Source organism: Bubalus bubalis, chromosome 1 (genome assembly GCF_019923935.1).
Source record: "Bubalus bubalis isolate 160015118507 breed Murrah chromosome 1, NDDB_SH_1, whole genome shotgun sequence".
In the NCBI taxonomy this organism is placed as follows: Eukaryota; Metazoa; Chordata; class Mammalia; order Artiodactyla; family Bovidae; genus Bubalus; species Bubalus bubalis.
Window position 1 is genome coordinate 21,353,157 of NC_059157.1, and position 12,378 is coordinate 21,365,534.

At 41.3% G+C, this 12,378-nt stretch overlaps 1 long non-coding RNA gene across 1 annotated transcript in view; it reads right to left on the reverse strand.

Annotated features, from left to right (window-relative positions):
• Positions 1-1,677: 1,677 nt before the first annotated feature.
• LOC102403853 overlaps positions 1,678-12,378 on the reverse strand; it is a 34,374-nt gene continuing 23,673 nt past the window's right edge. The window contains exon 3 of the long non-coding RNA XR_003107578.3: positions 1,678-2,036. This is a non-coding gene — a long non-coding RNA (uncharacterized LOC102403853). The remainder of the gene's footprint in view (positions 2,037-12,378) is intronic.

A 12,378-nucleotide genomic window follows, 5' to 3' on the forward strand; every position in this document is an offset into this window, starting at 1 on the left:
TTTCATAGTTCTTGTATTCTTCCATGTCAACTAAATGGAAGAAGGAATACAACTGACACATGGAAGACACAGCCCAGCAAGGTGGCAATGAGAGTTAGCAGCTATTCACATGGTTTTTTACTTTAAAAAAAATCATAGAGGACCTTTATTTTTCTCCAATGAACCTTATATTTAGGAAGATTTTATTCACTACACCAACTTACTAAGTAATAAATTATTTCTCTGAATTTTCATCATGTAGATATAGGTCATACATTCTCAATGGGGGCAAAAAGTGGTTTCCATGGAGTGGCTAAAAATATCTTACTCTTCTTATATATAAAGCACAGATATATATATAGACATAGATATACACAGTGCAGAAAAACATCTGTAATATATCTATGGTATTAAAGTATCACAGGAGGGTTATTAGGAACAAAAATACATCTAAAAAGATTCCTCAGGGGATAATAATGGGGAAAAAGGTAATGATGCACGCATATAGGGCTTCCCAGGTGGCACTGATTGTAAAAGAATCCATCTGAGAATTCAGGGAGACTTGGGGTTGATCCCTGGGTTGGGAAGATCCCCTGGGATCCCCTGGGAGAAGGGACTGGCAACCCACTCCAGTAGTCTTACCTGGGAAATTCCATGGGCAGAGGAGCCTGGCAGGCTACAGTCCATGGGGCCACAAAAAGTTGGACACGACTGAGCAGCTGAGCACAGGCACTCATATAAATGACTTTCAATCAGAAGATTTGATCTGTGAGACTTACCTATATCATCACTGGAATTCAGTTGGAATTCCAGTCAAAAGTAAATACATCTCAGGACTTCCCTGGTGGTTCAATGGCTAAGACTCAGTGCTCCCAATGCTGCAATCTGGGCTCAGTTGTTGGCTGGGGAAGTAGGTCCTACATACTTCAACTAAAGATCTTGTAAGTCCCAAGGGAAAGGGAAGGTCCCATGTGCTGCAACCAAGACCTGGTACAGCCAAATAAATAAATAATGAAGGAGAATAGCAGGCAAAAATGGGGGTGGGAGGTCACAAAATCACATCACTGAGTAAAACAGGAAGCCTGTGAAGGATTTTAAGAAAGGAGTTCATGATGTGATTTTCACCTTCAGAGGCTGGCTGTCTTGCAGAGAACAGATCTTGGTTTGGTAAGCATGAAAGAGACCAAACCAACTGGAAGACTACTGCAGAGGTCCAAGCAAGACACAGTGGAGGCTGAACTAGGATATTCTGATTTGGGATATGTTTTTACAGTATGTTTTTTTAAAAAAAATCCAAAACAGCTCAATATCCCCATAATAAGTTTTAAAATTAGGAACTGCAGTATTACCCGAAAGTTCTAGGTCTTACTTGGGGGGAATCTTTGGTAATTCTTAAGGTTGGCAAAAAATAAATCGGCAAATCTCACATCTTCTTTCATAGGAAAATTCTGTTTGTAGCTGGACTGAATTACTATTTGGACAAACAGTGGCTCTTGTTAAAAGACGAGCTTTGTATATTTTACACAGGTATGTGTGCTCAGTCACTCAGTCATGTTGACTCTTCGTGACCCCATGGACTGGAGCCCACCAGGCGCCTCTGTCCATGGCATTTTTGAGGCAAGAATACTGGAGTGGGCTGCCATTTCTTTCTCCAAGGGATCTTCTTGACCCACGGATTGAACCCGTGTCTCCTGCATCTCCTGCATTGGCAGCTGGATTCTTCGCCACTGTGCCACCTGAGAAGCTCATTCTGTTACATGGATGTTCCTTTATTTTGGAAGCTGTCAGTATTTCCTTAACTGCAAGTAATCTAAGTTGATGTAACATGCCATATCCTGTAGCGATTGAAGTGCATTTGTATTTCCAGAGCTCAGAAAGCACACAATAAGTATTAATGAATCTTTCTAGGCAATGTTTTAACTTCTGGCATTGATCAACTGTTACACTTACTGTGCTGAAACTTTCTTCCAGAGAAAATCCGAGTTTGGCTCTGAAGTCTGTTTTCCAATCCTATTAATCAATTTTGCAAGCTGCCTCAAATTCCTTTTGGTGAAAGACTGTAGTAAATAAGTAAAAATAATCATTGGTTAGTCCAGAAGTGGGGAAGTACAAGCTAGTATTACACGCAAGGCATCAGGGTTGGGACATATTCTGCATATGGGAAAGATCGTTTCTTCTCTGTGGTTACATGGGTCATACACTTGTTTATCATCCTCTCCTTGCTGCTGCTGCTGCTAAGTCACTTCAGTCGTGTCCGGCTCTGTGCGACCCCAAAGATGGCAGTCCACCAGGCTCCGCCGTCCCTGGGATTCTCCAGGCAAGAACACTGGAGTGGGTTGCCGTTGCCTTCTCCTCATCCTCTCTTCAGGCTAATACAAAAGGCTGTAAGGAGCATATAATCCAAGAGTCTACTATCAAAACAAGTCCATCTCATGAAATGTGAGCTTCCACTTCATTTCAGCAATGACTTGAGATCATTTGTGAGGGGTTATAAAGCATGTTTTCAGAACGGGCCTGTATTTCTTACAAAGAATAGAATTTATAGGGGAAAACTAATAACTCTTTTAAAATAGATACTTAAACTGGCTTATTCATTTCTGGAGTGACAGTAAATTATATTGCTAAGTCATATGTGGGTTTCCCAGGTGGCTCAGCAGTAAAGAATCCACCTGCCAATGCAGGAAACATGGATTTGATTCCTGGGTCAGAAAAATCCCTTGGAGTAGGAAATGGCAACTCCTCCAGTATTCTTGCCTGGGAAATCCCATGGACAGAGGAGCCTGGTGGGCTACAGTCCTAAGGGTCAACAAGAGTTGGACACAACTGAACAACTGAGAAAAGTATTCACAATATTCCTATATTTGTAGACCCCAGAGAACTCAAGACACTCAAATTTTTGGTGTTTAGGAAGTCAGTTCTGATCTATACCAGCCAAGACCAGGAGCCCATTTACAATATTTGAAAACTTTAATGGAAGTTCTAACTAAGTTTGCAGCTCTAGAGATGAAATTTTACAGGAAAAGTAGTTTGAAAGTCAGCAAGGGCCTACAAATGTTAAGGGGTCTTCTCTTCAATTCTTGCTCTTAAGACTAACTTTTTGTAGTTGGAAAAGACTGATGCTGGGAGGGATTGGGGGCAGGAGGAGAAGGGGACAACAGAGGATGAGATGGCTGGATGGCATCACTGACTCGATGGATGTGAGTTTGAGTGAACTCCGGGAGTTGGTGATGGATAGGGAGACCTGGTGTGCTGCGGTTCATGGGGTCACAAAGAGTCGGCCACAACTGAGTGACTGAACTGAACTGAACTGAACTAAGGTCCTTATATGAAAAAAGAATGTATTTTGTTAGAGAAAAACAAAAATTGAATTTATGGCTAATTTCTCTCAATCATCTTTTCCTACAAGACCTTACTCCAAGGATATTCAGAGAAATAACATTCCAGTTCTAGAGACAGTTACCAGAGTCACACACACTACAGAGTCAACATATTTCATCTCTGGGTTGCATGTTTTAGCATTCTAAACTGCCTTCTTTCCAACACAGCTGGGCACTAAATTTCTTTCTCAGAAGGTGACTAAAGCAGTTTGGGGATCATGGTAATGTTGTATCACTGTTATTTCTGGATTTGCTGGCTGTCCTTTGGTTACATAAGAGAGTGCCTCATATTTTTGCAGAAATGTACACTCAAATGGGCATAGTTAATGTGGTGGCATGACTAGGGTTTACTCAAATGGCTCTGGGGAAAAATAAAAACAACAGAAAGAGAATGATAAATCAAATGTACAATGTTAATAACTGGATGATGAAATGAGGAAGGTTTTTTGCATTATTCTTGCAACTTTTCTGTAAGCTTGAAACTAATTCAAAATAAAAAGTAAAAAACTTTCAAAGGGCACAGTTTGAAGAGCCTCCAACTGGCCAAAGTTTGCACTAGGTGAAGCTCAAAAAAAAAAAAAAAATGACTGTAATTTTAATCTGATGAATAAATAAGAATCTATGAGTCCACAATGCTATTTAACAAAGGCTGAAAGAAAACAAAAGGAAGGAAGGGAGAAAACAGGAAAGAGAAAAAGAAGTGGCAGTTACTATTATTCCAAAAGTTTAATTTGAATTTTTTTAGAGAAAAAAATTAAGCATTTACTCTGCCATCGGTGCCAACAATCAATAAACAGTGTGTCCTAAGAAGGTTGATGTTTGACAGAAAACAACAAAATTCTGTAAGGCAGTTTTCCTTCAATTAAAAAATAAATAAATTATGAAAGAAATATGAGAATTTTATGTGAGCCAAGCCAAAGAGTATAGCCTGGGTGATATGGATTTAAGAAACCCTTGAACTGTGTTCTGCTATGCTACAAAATTGGGCAGGGGGGCGAGGGAGGGTGGGCTTATGTAGGCAAAATCCACCAAGTTACATAAATTATTTGTACAGAATTAGGACTGGAGCTGGCAAGAAGTGAGAGTGCTTGTTAAGCAAGGATTGGTTGGGATCCAGAATGGTTGCACAGTTATAAAGGGAGACCTTGAGATCCTAAGTGTGCAGCTGCCAGATGATACTCTTTCGAAAATGCCTGGTGGGGTTCTTGAGTTTGACACAGTTCACAAAATTCAAGTTCTCAGCGATGCACGAACATGTCTGAACAATGGCCACCTGGCTCCATTCTGGATGCCTGAACCACAGTTACTCCATTTTGATTTTTAAATGATCTTAAATAGGTTGTCATGGTCCTTTTTTTTTTTTTTTTTGATGTGGACCATTTTTAAAGTCATTATTGAATTTGTTACAATACTGTCTCTGTTTTTCTTTTTTTTTTTCCTGGCCCTCAGGCAGGTGGAATCTTAGCTCTCTGATCAGGGACTGAACTCGCACACCCTTTATTGGAAAGCAAGTCTTAACCACTGGTTACCATCAGGGAAGTCCCTCATCATGATCTTTTTGAGAAGAATTATCATCATCACCAGTTGCTGAGTAAAAGGAATATTTTCTTTTAGGAAGAATGTCCACTCACATGTTCAAGAAATGATAGACTAAAAATCACCATTTAACAGTCACTATATGTGTACCTATGGCTGAGTCATGTTGATGCTTGACAAAAAACAACAAAATTCTATAATCCTTCAATTAAAAAATAAATACATTTTAAAAAACAGCCACCAAAGAAATAATCAGTTATACAAAGATCATTAGTGCATGCTGGGGGAAAAAAGTGTGTGTGTGTGTGTGTGTGTGTGTAAATACACAAGTAAAAAGATAAAGACAGTAAAATAATGATATGTTATTGAATCTATGATATGGGTGTACAGACATTCTCTGTATTATTCCTTCGTCTTCTTTGTATGCTTGAAAAGTTACAAACGTACAAAATCCTTTTCAGTATCAATGCCACTCTATATTTGACTAGAGTATAGAAATCAGGAAAGAATCCATCCTATCAGTTGTTAAAAGACTGTGGAATATTTATTGCTTTGGTTACCCCCTCAACCACAAAATATATTATTGGAGGGGATTTTCTGCTGGCCGCTGAATTTAACTAAAGACCTTAATCTCTGAGAGCTGCAAGATGATCTGCTTGGCAGGTGCACAGAAATGTTCGAGCAAACCTGGCATGGGGGATTTGTCCTTAAGTCCCCCATTGACGAGTACTCCTGGCACCAACCACAGAATCAGGCTGATTGATATTCTGAACCTAGAAATTAAGTCTCCAGCTGCACTTGAGACTTACCGTCTGAGAGCCGGTGTTGTTCACATACTAGGATGACTGAATTCTTTCTTATTCTCTACTCTTATTAATAGACACCTATCTCAAGAAAAGTCTGAGGAAACAGTGAATATTAAATTATGTCTTGTATTCATCAATACTCATTCTGGTGTTCTCTTCACCTGAGAACTGTCTCCATGGTGGTACAGGGCAAAGAGAAAGCTCAGGATTTCCCTGGTGGTCCAGAGGCTAAGACTCCACGTTTCCAAAGCAGATGGCCTGGGTTCAAACCCTGGCCAGGGAACGAGATCCCATGTGTTTCAACTAAGACCCGGTGCAGAGAAATAAACAAATATAAAAACAACGTGGAGAAAGCTCATCAATTCTAGCAAAACTTTAGTGCCATCCTCAAATCAACAAATCCACTCATAGCTCATCTCCAAAGACGATGTCCAGTTTCTAAAGCCATTCAGTAGAAAGCTCTTACAGTAAATATAATTTTCTGCACAAACATAGCAGAGTGATTTTTTTTTGATGGATATTAACTAGATTTATTGTGGTGATAGTTTCACAATATATACAAATATCGAATCCTTATGTTGTACACTTGAAATTAATGTACTGTTATATGCCAATTATACCTCAATAGGAAACTAAAAGTCAGTCTGAACAACGTGTTCCCATACTGTGTGCTCACGTTTCTGATTCTTCGACACCTGCAGCAGATTCTGAAGGCTCAGCAAACGTTGTTCCAGTACTTAGCCTTCAAAAATGGCCAGTGATTTCTAATGTTTCTATTCTTGTTGCAAAATATATTTAAAATTATTTTAATATTTAAATCTCTGAATCACACCACATCTAAATATGACATGTCTTTGTGGATAAAAACAGATCTGACCTACAACTGCGCTGTTTATGTGGTCCCATGGCCTACTGCCCCCTGGGGACCAGAGGTTCACTTCAGTGACAGTATTTAGCAAACTGAAATGAATTGCTATCCTATGCTAGAACTGGGCCATCTATCATAGGCCTGCCACAAACTCTAAGATGGAATAAGCCAGCTCTACAATCATGTGCAGCAAAACTCCCAAACGATACAGGAGAACAGTGGAAAAACAGAATTGCATTAAACTGTAAGTTCCAGGGAAAGTCTGTTGGGGGTAAGCAGCATAAACAACTCTGCAAAAAACTTTCAAGGAACCTTGCTTTATATACATCAATCGTTAAAAGGATGGGTTTGGATGAGCTTTCATTTTAGCATCTAGTAACTCTATAACTGTACCTCAAGGGAGTAATGGTGTTCAAACTGGGGTGCACACCCTTCTGGATATGTACAAGAAGATTCACTGGAGAAGTTCTATTTACTTTTCATCTAAACACAAGTAAGCTTTACTGCTGCTGCTGCTAAGTCGCTTCAGTCGTGTCCGACTCTGTGCGACCCCAGAGACCGCCGCCCACCAAGCTCCCCCATCCCTGGGATTTTCCAGGCAAGAACACTGGAGTGGGTTGCCATTTCCTTCTCCAATGCATGAAAGTGAAAAGTGAAAGTGAAGTCGCTTAGTCGTGTCCGACTCTTGGCAACCCCATGGACTGTAGCCTACCAGGCTCCTCCGTCCATTGGATTTTCCAGGCAAGAGTACTGGAGTAGGGTGCCATTGCCTTCTCCAAAGTAAGCTTTACTAGTACTTAATATACAGGTTGACACTGGAAGCATCTCTCCAGCTACACATTAAGCTGCTACTGGCTTATGACCTATGGACACCAAGGAGAAGCTGATGGGACACTGCACATGTGCTGACAAGCACCTTCAGCGTCCAGTCTCTTCATACAGAAAGCTGTTTTGCATGACCCAGGAAAGCTGGGAAAAGAGTTAATACAAAAACAAGTGCAAACAGCAAGGTCCTACTGGGTGCCACAGGGAACTACATTCAGTATCCTGTGATACACTATGTGAAAGTGAAGGTCGCTCAGTCAAGTCTGACGCTTTGCGACCCCATGGACCACACAGTCCCTGGAATTCTCCAGGCCGGAATACTGGAGTGGGTAGCCTCTCCCTTCTCCAGTATAATGGAACAGAATATGAAAAATAATATATGTGTATAACAGAGTCACTTTGCTGGACAGCAGAAATTAACAGCATTGTAAATCAACTATGCTTCATGAAAATTTTTTAAAATACTAAAATAAAGGTAAAAATATGCCTTAAGCCGAGACCCAACTGAGCAGTGGACCCATAAATAGATGTCATTTTCAAGGCATTCAAATCTAAAGAACTCACAGGTAGTAGAACTACTTCTCAGTGGGCTGAATAACATTTATTATCTTGCTAATCTTCAAACAAAGCTGTAAGTTTAAATAGTTGTGAATTGTACATGGTTGACTAAATGTGGGTAAATTTCTATATTGAAGGTACAGGGCATGATAACTAATTATAAGCCGGGAGTGAGCCAGTTCCATCAAATTAGCTGATGTGTGAAACGAGGGAGCCCTGAAATTGCGGTTCTCACAGGAAGAGGCTGCAGGAAAGCCAATGCCTTGAGAAGCACACGAGGCCAGACCAGTTGACTTGGTGACCCTCCATCACACTTCAGGTGCTCTGAGCAGCTTTTGGATTTGATTTTGCTTGAGACACTGAAATCAGTGCAGTTTACCCTCTCGTCTAGGAATACATGGGGCAAGAAACATTTCCCATTCCAACCAGAGGTCTTCAAAAGTTTACATACTATAAGACCAACTGTAATAGTAAAACAATGAAAAATTACCTGATATTGCTCTATGAATGTCACTGTGGTCAGTTTGCATGCATTATCTATATCATTATACAATGTTTCTGAAGAAGTTTTATGACTCTGACCACGCCTCATCTTAAAGCAACCATGACTTAATGTCTTAATTCATATAAGCCAAAGACATATGCAGACTTTCTTTTCCCTGATAACCATTAAAAAGCACAAGTTTTCTTTACGCAGATATTTCAGGCTTCTTTTAGTTCGGTTCAGTTCAGTTCCATCGCTGAGTCGTGTCTGACTCTTTGCAACCCCATGGACTGCAGCATACCAGGCTTCCCTGTCCATCACCAACTCCCAAAGCTTACTCAAACTCATGTCCACTGAGTTGGTGATGCCATCCAACCATCTCATCCTCTGTCATCCCCTTCTCTTCCTGCCTTCAATCTTTCTCAGCATCAGGGTCTTTTCAAATGAGTCAGTTCTTTGCATCAGGTGGCCAAAGTATTAGAGTTTCAGCTTCAGCATCAGTCCTTCCAATGAATATTCAGGACTGATTTCCTTTAGGATGGACTGGTTGGATCTCCTTGCAGTCCAAGAGACTCTCAAGAGTTCTCCAACACCACAGTTCAAAAGCATCAATTCTTCAGTACTCAGCTTTCTTTATAGTCCAACTCTCACATCCATACATGACCACTGGAAAAACCATAGCCTTGATTAGACGGACCCTTGTTGGCAAAGTAATGTCTCTGCTTTTTAATATGTTGTCTAGGTTTGTCATAATTTCCTTCCAAGGAGTAAGCGTCTTTTAATTTCATGGTTGCAGTCACCATCTGCAGTGATTTTGGAGCCCCCCAAAATAAAGTCTGCCACTGTTTCCCTATCTATTAGCCATGAAGTGATGGGACCAGATGCTATGATCTTAGTTTTCTGAATGTTGAGTTTTTAAGCAGACTTTTTCACTCTCCTCTTTCACTTTCATTAAGAGGCTCTTTCGTTCTTCTTTGCTTTCTGCCATAAGGGTGGTGTCATCTGCATATCTGAGGTTATTGATATTTCTCCCAGCAATCTTGATTCCAGCTTGTGATTCCAGCTTGTGTGTTTTAATTATTCCAGCCTAATTATTCCATTAGACCACTAAATCTTCCAATTCCTTCAATGTGAAGCTTCTTAAAATGCCATGTATGAGGGACTTCCCTGGTGGTCCATTGGTTAGGATTCTGTGCTTCTACAGCAGGGGGCTTGGGTTCAATCCCTGGTCAGGGAACTAAGATTCCATATGTCATGTGGCATGGTCAAAAAATTAAACAAAACAAACCATATTATCTCTGATTAAAGCCCAGCCCAGGGACTGCTGAGCTCTGTGGTAACTCTCAGTACCCCAGGGCCCTCCTGGGACTGCTCAGAAGTGCAGCTCGAAACAAGTTGATGCCATCTAAAGCTACCTCCTGGCTCAAGGGGACCCTCCAAGAAGATGGAACATGTGTTATCTCATTCCAAATTTTCTTTTCTGGAAAGAGGAGAGAGAAGTGTAACAACCATTCATGAGAACTTAATATGGGCCCTGTGGTTGGCTAAGTGCTAATATATTTGTTCCCTGGAGATGGAAATGGAAACCCACTCCAGTGTTCTTGCCTGGAAAATCCCATGGACAGAGGAGCCTGGAGGGCTACAGTCCATGGGTTTGCAAAGAGTCAGACGCTACTTTGTGACTAAACAACAATAATATATTTGTTATTTTACACATTGACAGGCTCCAGAGTCACAGGACCTCATTCACACCTTATTACTCCATTTATGAGTTATTTGGGCCTTGGTTTCCTCATCAGGAAAGAAAGGATAATAATAACACCTACTTCATAGGATTGCTCTGAGGATGAAATGAATATTTTTTTTTTGGATAAAGTGCTGAGAACATGACGGTTACATAGTAAGCTGTCTAAGAAAACCACTCCTGTGTTGTCTACTACAACACACTCCATTTCTGTATTTTTAGTTGGAAGGACTGACTGCTGAAAACCAACTCATAGAAAGGTGCTCTTCAACTGAATTTGGACTTTATTCCTTTGACTTCCCCTCTGCCTGGAACAATAGTGTAACTAACCTATTACTGGCTTGAAATATGTTATTTCTTTATTGGTTTATGAAATATTGGCTTGCAAAATATTATTATAAATGATAATTCCTGTAGTGAACCTGTGTTAAATAAATTACTGGTGAAGACAGTCTCTGAGAGTAGTTTGCCTCCAAATAAAACATCTGTGCTTCTGACCGACCATCCATAAATCAAATGTCCCCATTATCCCTTCCTTGGGTTTGACCGATTTGCCAGAGTGGCTCACAGAACTCAGGAAAACAGTTTACTTACTAAATTACTAGCTTATTATAAAAAGATATAACTCAGGAACAGCTAGATGGAATAGCCACAGATGGCCAGGTACATGGAAGGGGCTGAGGCTCCCACATCCTCTCTGGGTGTGTCAACCTCCTAACACTTCCACTTGCTCACCAGCCTGGGAGCTGTCTGAACCCCATCCTTTGGGGGTTTCACGGAGTCTTCCTGAAGTAAGATGGCCAATGAAATCTTTGGCCATCTATGATGGGGCTTCACAGGTGGCTCAGACGGTAAAGAATCTGCCTACAATGCAGGAGACCCAGGTTTGATCCCTGGGTCAGGAAGATCTCCTGGAGAAGAGAATGGCTACCCACTCCAGTATTCTTGCCTGGAAAATTCCATGGACAGAGGAGCCTGGCAGGTTACAGTCCATGAGGCCACAAAGAGTCAGACATGACTGAGCAACTAGCACACACACACACACATACACGAAAGATTCATCCCCCAGCACCTCTCCCCTCCCTGGAGGTCAGGGAGTGGGGCTGAAAGTTCCTACCTTTTCAGTAGCCAGTTTGTTCCTCTAGTGAATAGCATCCATCCCTAGGGGCTTTCCAAAAGTCACTTCACTAACAAACTCTGGGTAGTGAACAAAAAATGAATAACAATAAACACCTTTCTCACTCTTATCACTCAGGAAATTCCAATGGTTTTAGGAACTGTGCCAGGGATAGAGTCAGAAGACTAACTACATATTTCTTATTATTAAACACAGTATCACAAAAAGCACTCAACACAAGTTGGTTGGTTTAATCTAAATTCTGATAACAACCCTACAGGGTAGATAATAATAATTCTCCTTTCGCATGGAGAAAGTAAGCTCAAAGTGATTAAGCAAATTTTCTTGGTCCCGCAGCAAGTAAGTGATGATGCTGGTATATTTGTACCTGAGCTAGTTGGCCTGACTTGACATTTTAAGCTCTTTTCTGTCCACCACAGAGCTTGAAAGAGAAAAGTCTATATGGCAGAAATGAGAACCAAGCAGAGACTTATGAAACAGAGCATCACCCTGTGGGGCCCTTCCAGGGAACAAAAGCTTTCTTGTGCCCCCCGTTTCTGGCGTGTAGGAAAAAGCCTTTAGCCTTCTAGACTTTCCCTGAGTTCCAGAGGGCAGATCTGAGCCGTTACTAATTAGGGAAGGTGGGGGGTGCAGAAACAAAGGAAAAGCAGTCAGGAAACCACAGCGCAGGCTGAAGACAGAGTCCTAGTTCCTTCTCGAGGGATGTATACAACCATCTGATGCATATCTTCGAGTTGTTCTACAGGAACCAAGGCCCCCACCCAGGTGGAGGATGGCAACTTCAGGCTGAGCAGGAGAATTCCTGGAACACTGCCCTGTTACCTCACCAGCAACCAATCAGGAGAAAGTCATACCCCCTTCAGCCCAAATGCTGCCTTTAAAAACTTCCCTGAAAATCATCCAGGAGTCTGCCTGGGTCTTTCGAGCACAAGCTCCCCATTCTCCTTGCTGGGCTCTGCAATAAACCTTCTTCTGCCCCAAGCGCTGATGTTTTGGTTCGTTTAGTGTCCCTGTGCATTGGGCACATGGCCTTGGGTGTGACGACGCTTATGGTACAGGGGAG